We start from the raw sequence: 24,034 nt of genomic DNA, 5'->3' as shown, positions 1-24,034 counted from the left end.
CACTAATGACTGTAGATTCACTCTGATTTCAGATACCTTAAAATGTGAAAGGAAAGGTCTTAGAATGGATGAATCACAATAGATGTGAAATAAGTGCTTGTTTATTTTATTGTGTATACATTTATATTGTATGGACGATAGATGAGAAAATTTATAAACAATGCAAGAAAAGGCCTTAACATTTTATTACTGAAAAATTTCGTAGCCGGGTGTGGTGTCACTTGACTGTAGTCCCAGCTACTCGGGAGACTGAGACGGAAGAATCACTTGAATCCGGGAGGCAGAGGTTGCAGTGAGCCGAGATTGTGCCACTGGACACTCCAGCTGGGGCAACACAGCGAGACTCTGTCTAAAAAAAAAAAAAAAAAAAAAATTCCAGTTAAATTCTTGTTGAGTGTCTGCTTGGGAAGGTGGATCACATAACTTTCCCTTTTGAATTTAGCACATTTACTTGTAGTATATGTTCTTTCTTCGGGAAGCTTGCCTTATTTTATTTTACCTGTTTTCTTTCATATTTTGTGTTTACACTATAGATTTTTAAGGTTTTTTTTGTGTGTATATGTGTGTTTTTTTTTTGGACAGTGTTTTATATAGGAGGAGTGACCCTTCTTAAAAAAATATCTTTTTAGAATTTCTTATTTTTTTCATTGCTTTTTCCCATTATTATTGTGCTTGAAAAGAAAAGTAGGGATGAAGCTGCACTTACTATTATTTACCTTTTTTTTTTTTTTTTTTTTGAGACAGAATCTTGCTCTGTCACCCAGGCTGAAGCGCAGTGATGTGATTTTAGTTCACTGCAACCTCCACCTCCTGGGTTCAAGTGATTCTTGTGCCTGAGCCTCTTGAGTTGCTGGGACTACAGTTGTGTGCCACCATGCCCCGCTAATTTTTGTATTTTTTAGTAGAGGCAGGGTTTCACCACATTGGCCAGGCTGGTCTCGAACTTCTGGCCTCAGATGATCCACCGGCCTTGAAAAGTGCTGGCATTACAGGTGTGAGCTACCACATCTGGCTACAGCTGCTTTTAAAACAAGAGTGATTCACTGGGCGCGGTGGCGCGTGACTGTAGTCTAGCTACTGGGGAGGCTGAGGTGGGAGGATCGCTTGAGCCCAGGAGTTCTGGGCTGCAGTGCGCTATGCCAATTGGGTGTCCGCAGTAAGTTTGGCATCAATATGGTGACCTCCTGGGAGTGGGGAACCACCAGGTTACCTAAGGAGGGGCGAACAGGCCCAGGTTGGAAACGGAGCAGGTCAAAACTCCCGTGCTGATCAGTAGTGGCATCGCGCCTGTGAATAGCCACTGCACTCCAGCCTGGGCAACATAGGAGACCCTGTCTCTTAAATAAATAAATAAAATAAAACAAGAGTGATTCAGAACAGACTTTGAAGCAACAAAATTTGATCATTTCTCATCTTAAAAGAGAGCTGACTCATTTGTCCTCACAGATGAATCCATCACGTGGTGATAGGAGAATATTCTGAATATTCAGTCTAGACTCACTTGTTCTTTATTCGCCCGGGCTTCTCCTTGCCAGGCTTTCTCCTTATTAGATGTTACTTACCAAGGGTTTCCACTTATTAGGGGTGGTGGTGATGCTTGTTTTAAAGGTCTTCTAGAACCTTCTAGATAGAACAGGATCTGAAAATCTCAAGATGACCACAAAGTAACAGAAGCGATCAGAACCAGAGCTAGTGTCTCCAACGCCAAGTGCAAGTTTCAATGCATGAAAAATACATTTTTATACTTGGGTATGCATATTTTGTTAAAGAGGCCCCATTAGGCGATTCTTGTATTAGCAGCTGGTTAGAACTTCAGGCCCTGGAGATTCACATCAGCCCTTCACACCTCCTACTGCGCAGCGGTGAGTGACCTTTATGATCACCATTTGATACGCAGAGTCCTCAGTTTATTCCTGGGAACTACGTTTTTCCTGATTTTTACTGGTCGAGAAGAACAGAAACGATATAACATGTTTGTTTGTTTGTCTGTGCTCTCAACCCCATTTCCCCTTAGGGGTCCTGATTATTAGAATACTGCTCACTTGCCTTAGTCTGATTTCTTTGATGTGCCTCGTGTTGTTTAGATCCAGAATCCTGGATTCTTATTTTCCAGGCCATGTTATTAATAATTGCGTGAACAGCTGGCGTTATTTTTGAAAGCCTGCTGTGTATCAGTCCAGTGGCTCTTGACCTTGTGCAGATTATAATCACCTGGGAAGTTTTAAAATCCCAGACCATACTCAGCTACCTTGAGTCAGAATCTCTGGGTGTGGGATCCAGGCATGGGTAGAGTGCCTGGGGCTTTGACCTGTGGCCAGAGTTAGCGGCTTCCGTGCGTTCACCCGTGCAGTCCACGTAACCACCCTGCGTGTTCTTTTCCTCATTTTATAGACAGAATCACGAAGGACAGGATTGGTTAACCCAGCATTCGTGGAGCTTCCAATCCAGTTTGTCCGATTCCAGAGCAGATTATTTTAGTATTTCTTTAGTTGTGCGCTGGAGCCGGAGTGTTTGATTAAAACCAAGCAGTTGCATTCTGTAATATTTATAAAAGCAACTCTTTAATGGTCGTTTATGAAGTGCTTTAAATTCCTGGCTGTTGCTTCGACATCTGTATTATGTTCTTTTCTTGTATAGTTTGCTCATCATGATGTATAGAATTTCTCTGTTGGTTCAGGAGTATTTGCCACATGAGCATTTTTATGAACTCAGATTGTCCCTGAATGATCTTAGAGGAGTGACTTGTTAAGTTTGGGGTACTTTATAGAAATGGAATCAGTAGTTTTGTGGGGAAGGCAGGTGTCATCATCTGACAAGTGGGTTTGTAGCCTAAGCCATCACGATCGGGGAGCAGCTCTCTGAACTGCAGATAGAGACATAGGCAGTGCTGGGGTCAGCCTGTGTGTGCAGACTGTTCAGAGAAAACTTGCAGGAAGGGGATGGGAACTGTGTGCTCAAAGAAACGCCCAGGGAAGGGAAGGAAAGGAAATAGGGGCGGGGCAGCAGCAGGGTCAAGGACAAACTGCTAGGGAGAGAAGACCCTAGAGAAGTGGGAGAAGCAAAGACGAGGGTGAAGGGAAGTGTCCGTGAACCCTGCATCCTGTGATGGATCTGGGATTCAGCTTCCTCCAGAGGGAGGGTACAGCTGGGCGCGGTAGTGCCCGTCTGTAATCCCAGCACTGTGGGAGGCCAAGGCAGGAGAATAACTTGACCCCAGGAGGTTGAGGTTGTGGTGAGCTGAGATTGCACCACTGCACTCCAGCCTGGGTGACAGAGTGAAACTCTGTCTCAAAAGAAGAAAAAAACCAAAACAAAACAGAGGGAGGGTGCATAGGAGGGAGAGGGGGTGGGCAGGCCTGACCTTGGGGTTAAGGAGTAGGTAGGGAGGTAACTCGTGACAGCTGGGCCTAGGTGAAGGTGAGGCAGTCGGGGACCTCATGTGACATGATGCTGATAACCTCAGCAGAGTAGAGAGAGTGTCTGATGAAAGTGTGAGGTTTCAGCCCCAGGGAGGTCCGGAGTCCTGGAGCCACAGTGAGGTGGGAACCACCCCCCAACACCCCCCCCCCCCGACCAGCCATGCCAAGACATACATGCAGGGTTGGGCCAGAGCTGGTGGGCCTTGGCCGCCTTTGCTGTCAGTGGGGCCTGGGAGCAGCATGGAAGGTGTGTCCCTTTTTTTTTTTTTAGCAAACCGAACTCATGTGACAGTTGCCCTGAGTGTGGAAGATAAATCTGGAGTGATTATCCTTGTACCAAATAGTCTTTAAATGACAAGGGTCCCCTAAGCCACCTTAATAGAATTTGTGTTCCAGAGGTGAGTTTCCACACAGCTCTTCAGGAATTCATCTCACCGCAGGATTAAATGAAGGCTCCGGGTTCCTCCTTTCTTGAAAGACTAGGAAGGCTGGAGGGGAAATTCGCGGCAGGCTTTGCCTTTTCTGAGCGGCTTAGCTGAGTGGCTTTCACACTTTGTTAGGGGGATCTGTTAGATGTGTGTTTGCAAATTTGATAGATATTTAGTTTTTGAAAATTTATATATATTCTGAAATTTTTTACAATTATAGTAAAAGATCAAATGTATTAATCTATGAGCATTCATAAATATACAATGAATTTTCACAAACTGGATGGCTGTATGACAACACCAAGATCAAGAAATAGAACATGGCCTGCCCGTCAGAAGCTCTCATGCCCCATCCAGTCACTGTCACCCCCAGCTAAAAATATTAAATCAGCACATGCAATCAAGCCATACACACATTTTTTTTTTGAGATGGAACTTCACTCTGTCACCCAGGCTGGAGTGCAGGGGCGCCATCTCAACTCACTGCAACCTCTGCCTCCCAGGTTCAAGTGATTCTTCTGCCTCAGCCTCCTGAGTAGCTGGGACTACAGGCACACACCACCGTGTCCGGCTAATTTTTTTTTTTTTTTTTTGCATTTTTAGTAGAAACGGGGTTTCACCGTGTTTGTCAGGCTCATCTCAATCTCCTGACCTTGTGATCTGCCTCCTCGGCCACCCAAAGTGCTGGGATTAGGTGTAAGCCACCACACCCAGCCCATACACACATTTTAACACAATGGAGACCACCAAGTATTAGCTTATGTTGCTGGGGTAACTTGTTCCCGCGCAGATCTTGAAATAAGGTGGCCTCAGCCATCTTCTTGAAACTTTGGCACCAATAAGGAAGACTGTGGGGCTTGGCATGGTCTTGAAGTCAGGTGTGTTCACTGCTCTCATGACGTTGCGTGAACTGCCCCTGGCCCCTGCTGGGGTTGGCTCAGATGTGTTAGAGTGTGTGACCCACCTGCGGGTCTCCGAGAGCCTGGTGCATCATGGGCAGTCTTGGGGTCTGTCGTAGGTCCTCAGCGCTCCTGGGGTTTGCACTCATACAAGGCCACACAACTGTTTGGTGACTTTAGGAACTTTTTTTTTTTTTTTTTTTTTGAGGCGGAGTTTCACTCTTGTTACCCAGGCTGGAGTGCAATGGCGCGATCTCGGCTCACCGCGATCTCGGCTCACCGCAACCTCCGCCTCCTGAGTTCAGGCAATTCTCCTGCCTCAGCCTCCCGAGTAGCTGGGATTACAGGCACGCGCCACCATGCCCAGCTAATTTTTGTATTTTTAGTAGAGACGAGGTTTCACCATGTTGACCAGGATGGTCTCGATCTCTTGACCTCGTGATCCACTCGCCTCGGCCTCCCAAAGTGCTGGGATTACAGGCTTGAGCCACTGCGCCCGGCCGGCTTTAGGAACTTTTTAACCTTGCAAACATTTCCTGGTACTCTCCTTTTAAGCTTGAGCCAGACTGGACCTTTATTCACCCAGTTGGTTGGCGCTTGAATACTGGTTTAGGTGTTACTGGAGTCCCCCAGGGTGGCTCTGGAACCCCGTCTCTTCACTAGCTATATGCTGAGAGACAGCAGAATAGGCTTTTGGTCTCCATGGTAGGTCATGGGAAGAAAACATTAGAACTTCCATTTACTTTTAAAAAAATACGATTTTGTATCTAAAAATAAAATTTAACTTTTACTAATACCTAATATGTGGGTCGATCCTGACATTATCAGTTGGTCTATATGACAGAATGTTTTGTGTCACATATGGAGAGTAAAGTGTCCTGAGGACAAACCAATCCCATGCCATGGAGGGGTTGATGGTGAGTCTTTTTTTTTTTTTTGAGATAGAGTTTCATTCTTGTTGTCCAGGCTGGAGTGCAATGGCGCGATCTTGGCTCACCACAGCCTTCGCCTCCTGGGTTTAAGCGATTCTCCTGCCTCAGTTTCCTGAGTAGCTGGGATTACAGGCATGCACCACCACGCCCAGCGAATTTTGTGTTTTTAATAGGGATGGGGTTTCTCCATGTTGGTCAGGCTGGTCTCGAACTCCCAACCTCAGGTGATCCGCCCACCTCATTCTCCCAAAGTGCTGGGATTACAGGCATGAGCCACCTCGCCCAGCCCTGAGCTTGTTACTTTTTTATCTTTCAGTGACTTGGGGTAGATGAAGGTGATGACTGCTCTGTTCAGTGAATTTTCAAATTATAGAAATAATTCTAGGTTTTATATAAACAAATTTTCCCTTAGTAGACAAATGGCTCAAAGTGATTTTTTTAAGGGGGTGGAGAGTTGTAGATTGGAGATGATTTTAACAGTGCAAATACAGGCGGGTAAGAAATGACAGAGCTCTTACTCCTCGTATGAGCTCCTTGTCAACCTCATTACCCCATAAAAACAGTATAAACCCCATAAACCACTGTACTCTCATGGTACAATTACTCTTTCTTTTGCTTGGCTATAGGGAGAGGCCTACCTCATTACCCCATAAAAACAGTGACAGTATCTATTGGTTTGCAAGGGCCGTGTAACAAGGTCCCACAGACTGGCGGCTTAAATGACAGAGGTTGACTCTCACAGTTTTGGAGCTCAGAAGTCCAAAATCAAGGTGTCAGCGGGGCCATGCTCCCTCTGATGGCTCCAGGGAGGATTCTTTCCTGCCTCTTCTGTTTGCCTGGCAGGCCTGGGCACTCCCTGGCCCGTAGTTGCATCATGCCAGCCACATGGCTGTCTTCATCCTATGTGTTCCCTCCATATGTGTCTGTCTCTGTGTCTGAATTCCCCCTTTTCATGAGGACCCTGATCATGTTGGATTACGGCCCACCCCAGTGACCTCAGTTTACCTTGATTGCCTCTATGAAGGCCCAATTTCCAAGTAAGGTCACATTCTGAGATAGTGGGGGTTAGGACTTCAACATGTGTTTTTTGGGGGATACAATTCCTCCCATGAGATTATCTAATCAGATGTGATATAAGAATTTGGTCCCTGAGGCCAGGTGTGGTGGCTCATGCCTGTAATCCCAGTACTTTGGGAGGCCGAGGCAGGTGGATCGCTTGATCCAGGAGTTTGAGACCAGCATGGGCAACATAGTGAAACCCCGTCTCTACAAAAAACACAAAAATTAGCTTGACTTCGTGGTGCATGCCTATAGTTCCAGCAACTCAGGAGGCTGAGGTGGGAGGATTGCTTGAGCCCAGGAGACAGCTTTCAGTGAGCTGAGATGGTGCCACTATACTGCAGTTTGGGAAATAGAGTGAGATCCTGTCTCAAAAAAACCGAGAAAAGTTGGCCCCTGAATATTGAGATTCAGATGCATCAGAATGACTGGAAGTGTAGTTTACATCTACGGTTATTATCGAGGAATCTCAGAATAGTTTGGTTTTGCCTTCAGATGTTAGCAGGTATATTATGAGGCTATTTATTGTATGTTTCCTTCATTCTTTTAAAACTTGGTATAGTGTATGTTTTGTAGGATTCTTCATATGAAAACAGGAGTCTGTGCATATAATTTTAAAAAGAAGTATATAGGTGGAGGTGTACTTGGGAATTTTTTTATTAATGGGATGTGGACCCAGGCAGTGTGAGACCACCCCTGGGCTGGCTGCTCGGTGGGGTCAGGTGCATGCAAACCCTAGCTCAACATCTTACTAACATTCAGCCTTTTTGGGTTTTTCAACCTCTCTAGCTTCAGTTTCCTCATTTGTAAAGTGGGTGTGGGGAAATTAAGTGATGTACTGACAGAAGGTGCTTCGCCCAGAATTTGGCATTCAGTACATAGAAGCCATCATGGATGCTAAGAAGTTCACTTGTTTTCTGTGGTAGCTTATTTTATTAACATTTCAATCTTGGGTCAGCTGGTCAACATGGGGCTGCAAATTACCCAAGAAACTCAGCTACTCAACTGCATGAATGGTGGTTCTATACTAATGGACTTAAATGGAAGGGAGCTAGAGTTGACTTACTGTCCTGCTTGGTGGGAACATGTAGGTAAATACAATCCCAGTGGATGCTCTCCTGTGGCTTTTCCTGCCACCCGTTGGCAGTGGGGACTGCTGGGAGACCAGGGGTTGTTTACCTGCTCCCATCAGCCTCTCTCTGAAGGTCATGCAGTAAAGCTGCAGTGAGCCCCAGAGGTTCTCAGCTGGGCAGTGTCACCTGCAGAGGCACTGGGCAATGCCTGCGAGCATTTGCTGTCATCATAGTTGGCGGAGAGGCATAGTTGGGGGAGACGGGGTGGGGTCAGGGATTCCAAAGAACTGGGGGCCTCTAGATGCCTCCATATAGAACTGCTATTAGGCCCTTTTTTTTTTTTTTAGGCAGGGTCTCGCTCTGTCACCCAGGCCAAAGTCCAGTGGTGTGATCTCGGCTCACTGCAACCTCTGCCTCCTGGGTTCAAGCGATCCTCCCACCTCAGCCTCCTGAGTAGCTCGGACTACAGAAGCATGCCACTTTGCCTGGCTAATTTTTGTATTTTTGGTAGAGACAAGGTTTTGCCATGTTGCTGAGGCTGGTCTCGAACTCCTGGACTCAAATGATCCACCCGCCTTGGTCTCCCAAAGTGCTGGGATTACAGGCTTGAGCCACCGTGCCTGGCCAGGCCCCTTTTTTTTTTTTAAGTTCTGTTTTAGAATATCTTTAGCCTGAGAGAGACTTTTCCTCTCCTCCCTATGGCCAAGCAAAAGAAAGAGTAATTGTGCCATGACAGTAGAGTGGTTTAAACTTTCACTGAAGATGGCCTGTGTTTCTTGTCTAAATAGGGTCAGTAATCAAGAGTCTTTTTCTCTTCAAGACCACTGATTCCTCTGCAGAAATCAACTAAGGCTTACATACAAGCAGAAAACAATGTTTTAAAGAGAAAACTATAACCAGTGTTTAAAAGCAAAGAATAAAACGCCTCACTCAGTAAAAGTAACAATGAATGTAATACATTCTGTGACTTCAGGTTATTATGATATGTTAAACAAGTTAAAGAGAAAAGAGAGCAGATGAGAGGCAGTAAGACCATGGGACTGGGGAGAGGCAGGCAAAGGGTGGAGAGAGCTTAGGGACAGGGGAAGGCGGAGGGGAGGAGAGAAGGGGAAGGGGAACTTGTAAGCTCACCTAAGAGAACCCTCTTTTTTCTTTTATTATTATACCTTCTTTTTTCTTTTATTATTATACTTTAAGTTCTGGGGTACATGTGCAGAGCATGCAGGTTTGCTGCATCCATCACCCCATCATCTACATTAGGTATTTCTCCTAATGCTTTCCCTCCCCAATCCCCCTACCCCCTGCTATCCCTCTCCAAGCCCACCACCCCCAACAGGCCCCGGTATGTGATGTTCCCCTCCCTGTGTCCATGTGTTCTCATCGTTCAACACCCACTTACAAGTGAGAACATGTGGTGTTTGGTTTTTTGTTCTTGTGTCAGTTTGCTGAGAATGATGGTTTCCAGCTTTATCCATGTCCCTGCAAAGGATATGAACTCATCCTTTTTTATGGCTGCATAGTATTCCAAGAGAACCCCCTTAAACATACTGTTTTTCAAGCTTCCTGTTGACTTCGATTGTGGACATTCTATTTTTTTGATATGCGGTCTTGCCCTGTCACCCAGGCTGGAGTGCAGTGGCACAATCATGGCCCATTGCAGCCTTGAATTCCGGGGCTCAAGCCATCCTCCTGCCTCAGCCTCCAAAGCACTGGGATTACAGACATGAGCCACTGTGTCCAGCCTTTGTGGATATATTGTTTAAAATCGCCATATCATATGAAAAAAATATATATCTTTTATAATCTAATTTTAAAGTGGTCTGTGTTAAAGGATGATTTTAATATGCCTGTAAGAAAACATATTAGCACTCTGGTTTTAAAGTAGAGGTGGTCAGAAGTCACAGCCTTGGGCAGGATGGCACAAGTGACTTCATGCTTTAAATACATAAAAGTGATAGATGAAATGTGAGCACAGAGAGCCAAAAAGTCTCAGCTCAAAAGCGAATAATCACCTGTGTGGACCAGAAATGATCCAGAGCTGCCAGGTGAGGGCAGAAGCTGCCCTTGACCCACTAAGTACCTTGGTTTGCACAGTGCAGCTGAGGCCTGAACACAGCAGATGCGAACAGCCCAGAGGTAGTGCTTAGACAGTAGCTGTCAAACGGCTGGAGTGGAGCGTTAATAAGGAGATGATTAACACCTTCAAGAAGCTTTGAAAACTGCCTGGAAGGCTGGGGATGCGATGTCTTAGACAGGGGCTACTGCTAAGGCACCTGGCGTGAGTGTAAAAATGCGCATTCCTGGGCCCCACCCCCTCAGAGAGTCTGGGAAAAGGCCTGGAGATGCATATTTTAAAAAGATCCCCAGGTGATTCTGAGAGCAAGACTCCTCTTTGAGAGACACTATCCTGGTGGAAAATAGGTGAACTTTAAAAAAATAATAGCTTACCCAAGTTAAACTGGAATAAGGGTATCTAACTGGGCCGAGGAGGTTTTTGCATTGGATGCCTTCAATTGGCTGCCTTAAAGTATTTTTTAGTAAAATATGCATAACATAAAATTTACCTTTTTTTTTTTTTTTTTTTTGAGATGGAGTCTTGCTTTGTTGCCAGGCTAGAGTGCAGTGGCTCGATGTTGGCTCACTGCAACTTCAGCTTCGCAGGTTCAAGAGATTCTAGTACCTCAGCCTCCCAAGTAGCTGGGATTACAGGCACGCACCACCACACCCAGCTAATTTTTGTATTTTTAGTAGAGACGGTGTTTCACCATGTTGGCCAGGGTGGTCTCTATCTCTTGACTTCATGATCTGCCTGCCTCAGTCTCCCAAAGAGCTGGGATTACAGACGTGAGCCACTGCACTGGGCCAAAATTTACCATTTTAGCCATTTCAAAGTATTCGATTCAGTGACAGTAAGTACATCCACAGTATTGTGCAGCCACAAGACTGACTGGACAAGACTCCTGTCTAGTTCCATTGCACCCTCCTCGCCCCTGGCAGCCACAACCTGCTTTCTGTATCTATGGGTTTGCCTTTTCTGGATATTTCATGTAAATGGAATCAAACAGTATGTGTTTGTGTGTGTGTGTATGCGTCTGGCTGCTTTCAGTTAGCATAATGTTTTCAAGGTTCATCTGTGTTGAAATATGCATTGGTCTTCCATTCCTTTTTGTGGTTGAATATAGCATTGCATTTTATGGGTATATCACCTTTTGTTGATTCATTGATTAGTTGGTGGACATTTGGGTTGATATCATCTGTTGGCTTTTGTGAACGATGCTGCATTCAAGTGGAAATTTTGGTTTGAATGCTTGCTTCCAGTGTTGTTTTTTGGGCATATAGCTGGGAGTAGAATTAGTGGGTCGTGTGATAATTCTATGTTTAACTTGTTGAGAGACCAAATCCCCGCCAAACTCTTTTCCACAGTGGAAGCACCAGCTGTGTATAAGGGTTCCAGTTTCTTTATATTTTCACCAACACTTATTTTTCCCTTTAAAAAATACAGCCATCCCATGGGTATGAATTGGTATTTTATTGTGCTTTTGATTTTCATTTCCTTGATGGCAAATAACATTAAGCATCCCTCTATGTACTTCTTGGCAATTATATGGCTTTTGAGTGAAAAGTTACTCAGATGCTGGGGTGGTGTGGGGGCTGGGGTGGCTGGAGAGACCTTGGTTAAAGGATACAAAATTTCACTTAGAAGCAGTCAGTTCAAGAGATCTATTGTACAATGTAGTGATGATAGTTACCAGTTAATACCAATATATGGTAATCTTTAAAAATGCAAAGAGAGCGCTGGGCATGGTGGCTCACTCCTGTAATCCCAGCATTTTGGGAGGCTGAGAAGGGTGGATGATCACGAGGTCAGAAGTTCGAGACCAGCCTGGCCAAGCTGTTGAAACCCCATCTCTACTAAAAATACAAAAATTGGCTGGGCACAGTGGCACACGCCTATAATCCCAGCTACTCAAGAGGCTGAGGCAGGAGAATCACTTGAACCTGGGAGGTGGAGGTTGCAGTGAGCCGAGATCGTGCCATTGCACTCCAGCCTGGGTGACAGAGTGAGACTCCATCTGAAAAAATAAATAAATAAATAAATAAATAAATAATGCTAAGAGAGTCCTGCTCAGAGGCCCCCACCTATAATCCCAGCACTTTGGGAGGGTGAGGTGGGAGGATTGCTTGAGCCTGGGGTTTCAAGACTAGCCTGGGCAACATAGCAAGACCCTGTCTCTATTAAAACAAAATGCTAAGACAGTAGATGTAAGTGTTCTTATCACAAAAACTAACCTATGTGAGGTAATACACCTTTATTAGCTAGCTGGATTTAGCTATGCCACAATGTATATATACTTCAAAACATGTTGTACACAACAAACACACAGCTTATTTGTCAATTATAAAAAAAAAGCGGGGCGGGTGGGAAGCACAGTGGCTTATGCCTGTAATCTCAGCACTTTGGGAGGCCGAGGCAGGCAGATCACAAGGTCAGGAGTTCGAAACCAGCCTGAGCAACATGGCGAAACCCTCTCTACTTAATTAGCTGGGTGTGGTGGCAGGTGTGTGTAATCCCAGCTACTCAGAAGGCTGAGGCAGGAGAATCGCTTGAACCCAGGAGGCAGAGGATGCAGTGAGCCAAGATCATGCCACTGCACTTCAGCCTGGGTGGCAGAGCAAGACTCTGTCGCAAGAAGAAAAAAAAAAAAAAAAAACAAAAAAAAAAAAAAAAAAAAAAAAAAAAAAAAAAAAAAAAAAAAAAAAAAAAAAAAAAAAAAAAAAAAAAAACAGAAAAGAATAAAGGAAATAATTTTTGAAAAGTTATTAACTTGGGTGGTGCTTTCCTCCACAGGCATGAGTTTCGTGTGCTGTGACTGAGACTGCAGGCGCCAGGGGCAGACAGACCAGGGCTCTAGTCCACATTCTCTGGCAGGGATTTGGGTAAACCTGACCTCTCTGTGCTGCCTGCCCTGCTGTAAAATGGAGATGAGAACAGTGGCTTCACCCTTGGGCTTTGTGGGACTCGAGGGAGACTCGTGAAGCATCTGGGCACAAAGCAAGCACTCTGGAGTCGTTGTTGCCACTGTGGTCACAAGCGAGGAGATCTGTGATTAATTCCCTGCTTCTTCCTTGTGGGTCTAGCAAGCTGCCTCAGCTTCCTCTGGAGGAGGACAGACCGTCTGCAGTGATATACGTTGGTTGCTCATCTGTTGTTTGAGGCCCAGGCGGCCCTTAGTAGGTTGCTGGGGGCAGCAGGCAGGTGTTTGGTCCATTGTGTTTCTTGCTTGAGTTTTGTTGCTTCTGGACCAACCTCCAAATTACTTTTGCAGGTAAGGGAGCGCTGTTTCACTATTGCAGTGCCTGAGAAAGCTGGTGGCTGGGACAGTTCCCAGCTTTTCATACCTCTGCTCTTTGGGTCTCCTCGAGAGCCTCAGCCACCGGAACCAGGTTCCAGGTTTTCCTCTGGCAGCATCCATCCCCCTGCAATGGTGCAGAGCTGATGGCAGGAGCTAGCCTCATACGTCTCTGGCTTTAGCATCTGAGATACTGTTTTCACCGTATTGCTCTTTTACGTGTTGTTTAAACCTCCTGAAGTTGATGGGCTTGTGTTGAGATGCAGTGAGTAGAGTTTTCAAATTGGGAAGCAGTTTTTAATAGAATTCTCGTTTGCCTTCAATTATGAAAATTTTTGTATAGAGCTGCTCAAGAATGATATTCTGGAAACTTCTTTTGCAAACTCTCAGTACACCTCTTCAGAGAGGCAGTGTGGCGCTGTGCCCAGAGCAATGGGGTTTGGCAGCGGATGGATCTGGGTTCGAATCCTGGGCCCGTCACTTACCAGTTGTGGGACTTAAACAAGTTACTTAATCTTTTGGAGCCTCGGGTTCTTCACCAATGAAGTGAGAAGGATAATGGAGCATAGCACCTGGCAGAGGATGGCTGTTGGTTACACGAGCCTATAAAAATTGAGCATCATGACTTTTAATGTGGTCAAATATACATAACGCAAAATTTACCATTTGAATCACTTTTAAGCTTACAGTTCAGTGGCATTCATTACAATGTGTTTAACATTTCCTTATTTCCTCTTTAGAAGAGTTTAGGCTCCCTTATCTTACTGGTCCCTGAAGGTTATCTCCTGCTTCCCTTCCTTACCTTCTTGCAGCAGGTTGGGCAGTTCAGTTCAGCAGAGTGCTAATTGCTCTCCTGAGTGGAAGTTCTTTAACCCAGAGGGAAGTGTAGGTACCTGTGCAGCTTGGCTATTAATAGAGGATTTCTCAGGGTCATTAAGTGATTATGCGGAAGGCATTAACTGGCCTCCGTTTTTGAAGGGAGGAGGAGTCTTCTGTTTACGCATGTATTTTACTGTTTATTGACACTTCTCTGAGTAGGGGATGGGGAGAAAAGGATTCAGATTCTTTTTTGCTGTTTTGTAGAAACTCTAGGAAGAAGAGGAATTTGAAACTTGTAACCGTCGTGTCTTCAGGTTATTTCAGTACTTCTTTAATCTGTTTTTTGGAAAGGTGCTGTAATAAATGCACTGCTTTGGAGATATTCTGACATTGCTATTTCCTCCTTCCATCCTTTATAAGTGTCATAATTTCCAAGATCTGCCTTGTTCTTTACTTACTATCTTTATGGAACTGTGACCTTTGGAGGGGGAGGGGGACTTTAATACATTCACAGGGTCAGTGATGTGTGTGTAATATTTTTAAAGAACAGTACAGAAATCAGCATCTTTGTATCGAATTCCTCATCAGATGACTTATTAAATGTTCTTACAAAACAAATAAAATTATTGTTCCAGACTCCAAATTACTATTCTTTCTATAATTCCAGTGTTGGAATATCTTTTTAAATTATTTTTTTAAAGAAAACTTTTTTTTTATAGAAATGGGGCCTCACTATGTTGCCTAGGCTGGTCTCAAACCACAGGCTTCAAGCAGTCCTCCTGCTTGGGCCTGCCAGAGTGATAGGATTATAAGCGTGAGCCACTGTGCCGGGCTAGAACATCTTTTATTAATGCAGACTTAAAAAACCCAACCTCCCTAATGAAATAACGGATGGAGGCAATATTGATCAGTGACTGCTTAGTCATTATGTGAAGAGTTGATGAGGAGCCTCGTAATGGATGGAGAGGGCTGTCACCTCTTAAGCCCTTGACAAATTTTAGTATCACTCAGAATAGGACAGTGAGAAATCAGGCACCTCCTGCTGTGATACAGTGGAATTACAGAGGACCCCCTAGAGAGTATTCTTGCCAAAAACATTGAATCAGAACCTAATGAAGCCTCTGGATCTAACTACCAGTTTATCAGAAATTTGGGGGAAGAACATATTAAATGACACCGTGAGAATATAGTCAGCCAAATACAAAATGTGGACTGTCTACAGGGACAAATGACCTCTGTTTAACAAGTAAATAGTGAGAGCTTAAAAAAGGGAGAAAAAAAGAGAAGGAAACTGCTATAAAGTTAAAGAGACCTAAGAGACACATGAACCAAAGCAATGTATGTACCTCGTTTGGATTCTGGTTAGAAGAAAGCAATTGTACTGTTATACAAAAATATTTTTGCACAATAACAAGCTCTGTTGGGCTTTTTTTTTTTTTTTTTTTTTTTTTTTTTTGAGATGGAGTTTCGCTCTTGTTGCCCAGGCTGGAGTGCAATGGCACGATCTTGGCTCACCGCAACCTCCGCCTCCTGGGTTCAGGCAATTCTCCTGCCTCAGCCTCCCGAGTAGCCGGGATTACAGGCACACGCCACCATGCCCAGCTAATTTTTTGTATTTTTAGTAGAGACGGGGTTTCACCATGTTGACCAGGATGGTCTTGATTTCTTGACCTCGTGATCCACCTGCCTCGGCCTCCCACAGTGCTGGGATTACAGGCGTGAGCCACCGCGCCCGGCCTGTAGGGCCTTTTTTATAAGGACAGTAATGCTATTCATGAGGGCGGGGTCCTCATGACCTATTCACCTCCCAAAGGCCACCAAGGAAAACCAAGTTTGAAATGTATAATTAGATGATATTAGGAATTATTTTGAATTTTGTTGGGTGTGATAATTATATTGTGGTTATGATTTTTGAAAAATCCTTATCAGAGATGCTAAAGTATTTATAGAAATGAATGATGTCTAGGATGTGCTGTATTTGTGTTTTAAAAATAAAGTTTTTCGGGTTGAAGCTGAGTAATGGGTTCTAGTCTTTCAACTTTTGTGTATGTCTGAAAATTTTATAATAAAAAGTTTAATTTTTTTTTTGAGAGAGGGTCTCACTCTGTCATCCACGCTGGAGTACAGTGGCTGAGATCTCAGCTCACTGCAGCCTCTGCCTCCCAGGTTCAAGCTATTCTCCTGCCTTAGCCTCCAGAATAGCTGGAATTATAGGTGTGTGGCACCACGCCCAGCTAATTTTTGCGTTTTTAGTAGACACAGGGTTTTGCCATGTTGGCCAGTCTGGTCTCAAACTCTTGTCCTCAGGTGATCTGCCCATCTCGGTCTCCCAAAGTGCTGGGATTACAGGCATGAGCCACTGTGCCGGCCTATAATAAAAAGTTTAAAATGCCAAAATTGGGTTGTTTCGCAGCATTTAAACATTTTATTGCAATAGCAAAAACAAGCATAGAACTCTATGTGGAAGGGACTGCAGCTTTAGAAAATTGCCTTATGGCTTATCTATAGATTCGATCTGGTTAGTTTCTCGTCAAATGCGTATATACATTAACTTCATGTCATTCCTTATCATGGAGTCCCACAGAGCCCTCAAATAAACCAAGAGAAGTCATAATTATAGACACTTAGAGAGTTAATGCTATGGATAATTGCTAATCAGTAGGCTCTTCATACCAATAAGCAGGCAGAACAGGGGGTTTGGGAAAGATTGCCAGTGAATGGAAATAAATTAAGGAAGGATGAGAATGAATAATATGTGTGCTTGACTGAATTGGATTACAGAATAGACTTCTGTAACTGGTACTCAATGTGGTATGTCTCTTAGTCTGTTTGGGCTGCTATAACAAAATACCTTGGACTGGGCCATTTATAGACAATAGAAATTTATCACTCGCAGTTCTGGATGCTGAGAAGTCCAAGATCAAGATCATAATAGCAGGCTCGGTTTCTGATGAGGGCTTGTTCCTCATAGACAGCGCCTCCTGTGTGTCCTCATATGGCAGAAGGGTCAAACAAACTCTCTTGGGCCTTTTTAATAAGAACACTAATCCTTTTCATGATTAGGGGCCCTCATGACCTAATCACCTCCCAAAGGCCCCTACCTCTTTTTTTTTTTTTCTTTTTTGAGACAGAGTTTTGCTCTTGTTGCCCAGGCTGGAATGCAATGGCGGGATCTTGGCTTACCGCAACCTCCACCTCCGGGGTTCAAGTGATTCTCCTGCCTCAACCTCCTCAGTAGCTGGGATTACAGGGCACCCGCCACCACACCCAGCTAATTTTGTATTTTTAGTAGAGACAGAGTTTCTCCATGTTGGTCAGGCTGATCTCGAACTCTCAACCTCAGGTGACCTGCCCACCTCGGCCTCCTAAAAGGCTGGGATTATAGGTGTGAACCCCTGCGCCTGATAGGCCCTGTGTCTTAATACCAACACCTCAGGGTTAGGTTTCAACATATGAATTTTAGGGTGACACAAATATTCAGACTATAGCAGTATGATTGTTAAAGTTGGCCCCTCCTGACAGCGGCAGAGCACCCTTAAATGAAGCACCTTCCAACCTGAAGGGCTTGGAAGTCAAACTCACCTTTCTTGATGGTATCATTTGACTCCAATGATCATCTTTCTACAGATAATCACCAATCTGTATCGTTGGCCCAGATTTCCCTCTTAAACCCTAGAGTCACATTTCCATCCACCCCGAGTTGGCACCTCACCTTCCATTTGAACTTCAAACAACAGGTTCCCCTTGGTGACCCGCACCATTCATACCAGCCATTTGCACATCTGTCAATCTCCTTCCCACTTCAGGCCGCTGCACTCACCACCCCCTCTGCCTGCAGCAGCCTTCCTGTCTCTCTCTCAGCTCCTCATCCTTTCCTGACCTTCCTTGTCTGTCATTCTCCATCACAGCACCTTGCTTATTTCCTTACCAGTCTTCTCAGTTCATCATTATTGTCTGTCTCCTTTTCTCAACCATAAAGTTGTGAGCAGGGGACCTTTCCATCTGCGCTAACACTTCATACCCTGCGCTTAGCTCACATGGCTGGTAGTATTTGTTGGACTTTGAATGAATGAATGAACATGTTAGTGTTTGGGTTGGACATGGGAGGCATGCTGATGAGACACAGCCTCTTCCTTCAAGTAGCTCATGATCTGGGGTGGGGTGAGGGGGACAAGTGAGTAATGAGGAAACCAAGAATACAACTTCAGTGTCACGAGAAAAGCACATGCAGAGTTCTGGGGAAGATGGAAAAGGGGGTTCTGGGGTATGACAGGAGTTAGGGGAAGGAGGAGAGGCCAGTACCAGTAAAGGGAACAGTCTTTGCAAAAGCATGGTCGTCAGAGCTTGCGTTGAATGGCTGGGGCATGGGCTGCTGTCGGGGAGGGAAATACTAGTGGGACAGGCAGGAATGGGGAGCTGAAGGCTGTTTTGTGTATCAGCTTAGGACTTTGGATTTCTGAAGGCTTTTAAGAGCCACTGGAGGATTTTAAGAATAAATGACTTAGTTCGATTGTTTCTTTTCTTTTGGATGAACTTCATATATACAGAATGGATTGATCAGCTCTGCATATTAGAAAACTCGAGATGGATTAGAATAGGCTAGAGGAGACTGCAGAGCTTATGGTGGGCTATGGCTGGTAGAGAGACACCATAGCTTGTCTGATTACCATGGCCAGGAACACACACCTCTGATCAGGGCCAGAGCGGTGACAGGACAGGGTTTCTCAGCACACCTTCCCTTGGCCCACAGCCCCAGTGTTTGGGGTGTGTGTGGGGGGGTGGGGGGGGGTCACACATCTCTAGTGACATTGTTTGGACAAGGTGGGAACTTGTCATGCTGGAAGTGCTGCCACCCTTTGCATATAGGGCTTATGACACCACCCAAGAAGCACTATAGAAGCCATTTTAAAGGATGTTTGTGGATGCTGTGGCCTCTCCAGGTTTCCGAACCAAACTCAGAGTGAGCAAGGAAGCAGGCGATGTCTGTGGCCTCAGGACACTTCTGCCTCCTGCGCTCCAGTGTCATGGAAAGCCTGTCTCCCACAGAAGCTGTGCAAGATGGGATCTGAGCAGGTCTTCGTAAGGCCTAAGTTAATCGGTGGCGGTGGGGAGGAGGGCGTGTGAGGGTCAACAGTGCTAGCAGGACCTGGCTGTGGGCACGAGATATTAAGTGGCAGATGAGGGAGGCTCAGAGTTTTTTAGGAGCCTGTTGAATACTCAAGTGGAATTGCCTAGTGGGCAGTTGGAACTGTGACTTAGAATCACCTGTGACTTTTCGTTGTCTTCCCCATCCATCCCATTGGCTGCTGAATTTTATCATCTGTCTTACCTTAGTGCAGTCTCTCTGGCTTGGAACTTCTTTTCTCTTCCCTTCACTGTCCTGATCACACTCCTTGCCCCATCAACCATGCATATCTGTGTGTATGATGGAGCACTATTTTATGCTTTTTTCTGCTCTCCCAGATTGGTTTTTCTGCAGGATAACTTTGGTCAAAAAGCTGCTGTGCTCAAAATATCCGATCACATCCTATTGTCTGCCGACATTCTCACAGCCTTGGGCCAACTTTTCTCGTGTTATTCCCTCCAACCAAATCCAGCCACTGCAGACACATCCCACTTTGTCCAGACGTGGTGCCTTTGCTCTTGCTGCTGCTTCCAGCTGGTGTGACCCCTCTCTCCCTTAAGCCTCCTGATCCCTTGATATAAAATAAAAGCATAATTTAGAGCCGATTTAAGGCATTGAGCCTGCAGCATAAGCTGTTTACTGTTTGTTGGAATTAATACCCCTCAGGGAGGCGGTGGTGTCTCCTGGCTGCTTGGGCATTGGTGTGGATGTTCATTGCTGCTGGCTTCTGCTGTTGGGAGGAGGGAAAGTGCCTGCTCATGCTTAGTCATGGGATGTCGTGTGCCACCCCTGCTGTGAGCGTAATAGGAGACAGAAGATTATCTGGAAGCTGATGGTGTCCTTTTCCCTGTTGTTACAGGACTGTGTTTTAAATTAAATTATTTTAGAAACAGATGGTTGACAGAGAATTTTTTTTTGCTTTTGTTCTTAGTGAATTGAGTTACTTAGTTGAGTTTGTTTTGGTTACTCAAAGTGCTGACGATCTTGCTTTCTAGGTTGGTGAAAGAGGATTGCATTTTATTTAGGAAAGAATAAAGCAAAACAAAGCAAAACAGAACACCTTCTAATAAATACTGTGTACCTGGCCTTCAATTAAACCAACATATTAATATGCTTAGCTCCTCAAATGTCATGTACAGAAATAGTCCCTAAACCCCAACCTGAAGGCTAAACTGGTGTTTTAGGTAGAATAGTTGAATTTTTTTAAAGTCTTACAGTATCTGTATTTCAGTATTGGTTGGTTGCAGTCATTGTTTTCTGAAGTTACACATGAGTTCTCTTTAAGTTTGGGTGAGGTCGCTAATTGTTATCTGTGTCCCATCTTTAGAGAAGGAAATGGAAGGGGTGACTAATTACGAGGGATTTCTCTGGGGGAGCTGAGCAAGTTGGAGATAGAACACGCCCAGCTCTGTTCTCTGTGGAATGTTCTGGAGACTTTGGCCCCATTATCCCTCACTAGATGGGATTGTGTTTTGCCAGTGCTGAGGAGCTGTGCTTTTTATGAGCTGGTATTTTTCCAGCTAATACTGAAGCTGCCCACTGCTGGTATCTTGGCCATTCATCATTTTGGGGCTCCTCTTTCTCTTTCTGGGGAACCTCTTATGGTTTGAGGGTTAGAGAAAACCTCATAGCATATGCACAGGGCCCTATTTCCCTTCCACTTGGGAAGTCAGACGTCAACACCCATTTTTCAGGTAGTAATTATCAGGGACTGCATATCTTGTTAGCAGAACGGAGATCCAGGAATGTGAAACGGCTCCTCCAGGTGGGCCGGGATGAGGCCCGAGGCCTGCAAGCTCTCGTCTCTAGCACTCTCTATTACACCATGGTGCCTCTTATTTGAGTCAGGAATCAAAGATGTTACATATGGCAATTCAAACATTTTAATGTTGTCTGTGACCTAATAAAAGTCAAGAAACAACGGATGTCAAAGGAAGACTTCAAAACAAAGTTTAAGAATCTTTGTGAACTAGGCCGGGTGCGGTGGTTCACGCCTGTAATCCTAGCACTCTGGGAGGCAGAGGCTGGCAGATCATCTGAGGTCGGGAGTTGAAGACCATCTTGACCAAAATGGTGAAACCCCGTCTTTATAAAAAAAATAAAAATAATAAAAATAATAATCTTTGTAAACTTAAAACAGTGGGGGGTGAGCTGCAGTCAGTTACTTTTTATTCACTCCTAGGGTGGTATTTTCTGTGTTGCAAGATTAAGTCCCCATATCCAACTACAGCCTGAAACACTGATCTGCAAACAGCAGTTTTTCCTCCCAAGGACATAGGAAACCTGTCTTCTGGTTTTAGGCAAAGCCCGGCCATCCTATCTCATTTCTGTGGACGGCTCCCTCTCCCCTGCCCCTCCAGGTCTTTCATGAATTCTCCACTCACCTGGTGTGCTCTGCCCCATCCCCCAACCACTCCCTACTTTCAGTGGATGACTTGGACTTTTTTTTTTTTTTTTTAAATAGGAAATACTATATCCAGAGGAGCCCTTTAACCAAATTCCCACAGTCTCACAAGTAAATCTATAAAGTTTCCTGGTCTCTGCACTCTCTCAGTCTGTCCTCCATGGTAGTAATTTTCAGGGACACTGTCTTGTGGAGGATCAAAGGCCACTTCTTCTCTGGGTTTGCTCCTTCCCTCCCTCCTTCTCTCCCTCCCTCCCTCCTTCCCTCCCTCCCTCCCTTCCTTCTCAACCCTCAGGGCTCCTCGCTGGTCCTTGCATCTTCGGTGCCATCCTGTCCTCTGCATTGCTCCATTGGCAGTGCTCTCACCCTTTTGATGTCATTTGAGTCAACCTTTGTTCCACTCATAGGTTCCAAAACACCAGTAAGAACAATAACAAAAACCTATACATTACTTTCTGAGTCCCGTGCCCAGCCTGATGAATGAGAACCTGAGTTTTGTTTGTTTGTTTTTATTTTGCAAGAATTTTATTTTATTTATTTTATTATTATTATTTTTGAGACGGAATCTTATTCTGTTGCCCAGGCTGGAGTGCAGTGGTGCGATCTTGGCTCACTGCAACCTCTGCCTCCTGGGTTCAAGCGATTTTCCTGCCTCAGCCTCCCAAGTAGCTGGGATTACAGGTGTGTACAACTATGCCTGGCTAATTTTTGTATTTTCAGTGGAGATGGAGTTTTGCCATGTTGGCCAGGCTGGTCTTGAACTCCTCACCTCAGGTGATCTGCCTGTCCTGGCCTCCCAAAGTGCTGAGATTGTAGGCATGAGCCTACAATGAGCCACCTCGTTGGCCTATTTTGCAAGAATTTTAGACATAAATTTGCAAAATTAATACACAGAGTTCCCATATACCCTCATTCAGCTTCCCCTAATAATAACATCTTACATGATCATAGTGGAGTTATGAAGTTAGCATTGGTTCAATCCAGCCATGAAACTACTGACTTTACAGCATTCTGCCAGTTCTTCCTCTTTTGTTCTGGAGCCCAGTCCAGACTTTCACATCACGTTTAGTTGACACGGCTCCTCAGTCTGCTCAAGCCTATGACAGTTCCTCAGTCATTTCTTGCCTTTTATGACCTTGGCATTTTTGAAAGTTGAGTATTTTATAGAACATCCCTGGTACTGGGCCCATCTGATGTTTCCTCATGATGAGAGGAAGCATTTTGCATAAGCTGCTTTGCCTTTTTAGAAACTTACATCTTTAACCAGCTCCTCGGTGATTCTTCTCTCTCATCTCAGAACCAAGTGACTTCCCCAGATCCTCCAGGTGTCTGCTCCCTTCCCTGCCGCACACAGCAAAACTGCTCATCAAGTTGTCTGCGTGGATCCCGTTTCCTCAGCTGCCCTTCCCTAGTCAGCCTGGCTTCTGCCACCGTGAGACACATGCATACCTGAAGGGCCTCTCCAGCCTGCATGTGCTTGATCTTTCAGGGTCATTCAGCACAGCGACCCTTCCCGAATATTCGCCAATTCTCTGTGTTCTTGTCACCTCCCGTTCCTGGTTTTCCCCGTCTCCCTGGCTTCTCCTCTTCACATTTGCAGGTTTATCTCAGGCTCGGATATCCATTTGCATACTTAATATCACCATGTGAATTTCCCTAAAATGAATCTCAGGCTAGTGCTTCTTAAACTTTAATGGGCACATGAATCACCTGGGGATGGTATAAGTAAGACCTGACTTTCATGTCTTACTATGTAAGAAATACATTTCCTGGCTGGGTGCAGTGGCTCACTTTGGAAGGCTGAGGCAGGAGGATTGCTTAAGGCTAGGAGTTTGAGACTAGCCTGGGCAGCATAGTGAGACCCTGTCTCTACAAAAGAAAGATTAAATAAATTAGCTGGGTGTCTTGGCACATGCCTGTAGTTCCAGCTATTTGGGAGGCTGAGCTGTGGGGGATTGCTTGAGCCCAGGAGTTCAAGGCTGCAGTGAGCTATGATTGTACTACTGTACTCCAGCCTGGCTAACAGAGCAAGACGCTGTCTTTAAAAACAACAACAACAAAAAGAAATATATTTCATAAGGCTCTAGCTGCCATAGGTAGTGATTCCTCTCATGGGTCTGAGGAAGGTACATCAAAAACATTCTGGAAAGGGTTTACCATTCTAGATGCCATTAAGAATATTCGTGATAGAGAAGGCCACAATATCAACATGAACAGAAGTTTGGAAGAAGTTGATTCGAAACCTCATGGATGCCTTTCAAGAATTGGAGACTTGGCTGGAGGAAGTAGCTGCAGATTGAGTGGAGAACCTGAATTAGAACCTGAAGATGTGACTGAATTGCTACACTCTCATGGTCCAGTGTAAACAGATGAGGAGTCACTTCTTATGGATGAGCAAAGAAAGTGGGTTCTTTTTTTTTTTTTTTTTTTTTTTTGAGACGGAGTTTCGCTCTTGTTACCCAGGCTGGAGTGCAATGGCACTATCTCGGCTCACCGCAACCTCCGCCTCCTGGGTTCAGGCAATT

The 24,034-nt window shown here is 44.9% G+C and overlaps 1 protein-coding gene across 2 annotated transcripts in view; it reads left to right on the top strand.

The window, feature by feature from the left end:
* The window catches only part of KIAA1549 (KIAA1549 ortholog), a 155,257-nt gene that overhangs the window by 29,258 nt on the left and 101,965 nt on the right, over positions 1-24,034 (top strand). The gene's annotated exons all lie outside the window — the stretch shown is intronic.

This window comes from Cebus imitator, unplaced genomic scaffold, assembly GCF_001604975.1.
Source record: "Cebus imitator isolate Cc_AM_T3 unplaced genomic scaffold, Cebus_imitator-1.0 Scaffold260, whole genome shotgun sequence".
NCBI lineage: Eukaryota > Metazoa > Chordata > Mammalia > Primates > Cebidae > Cebus > Cebus imitator.
This window is presented reverse-complemented; position numbering and strand designations above follow the sequence as displayed.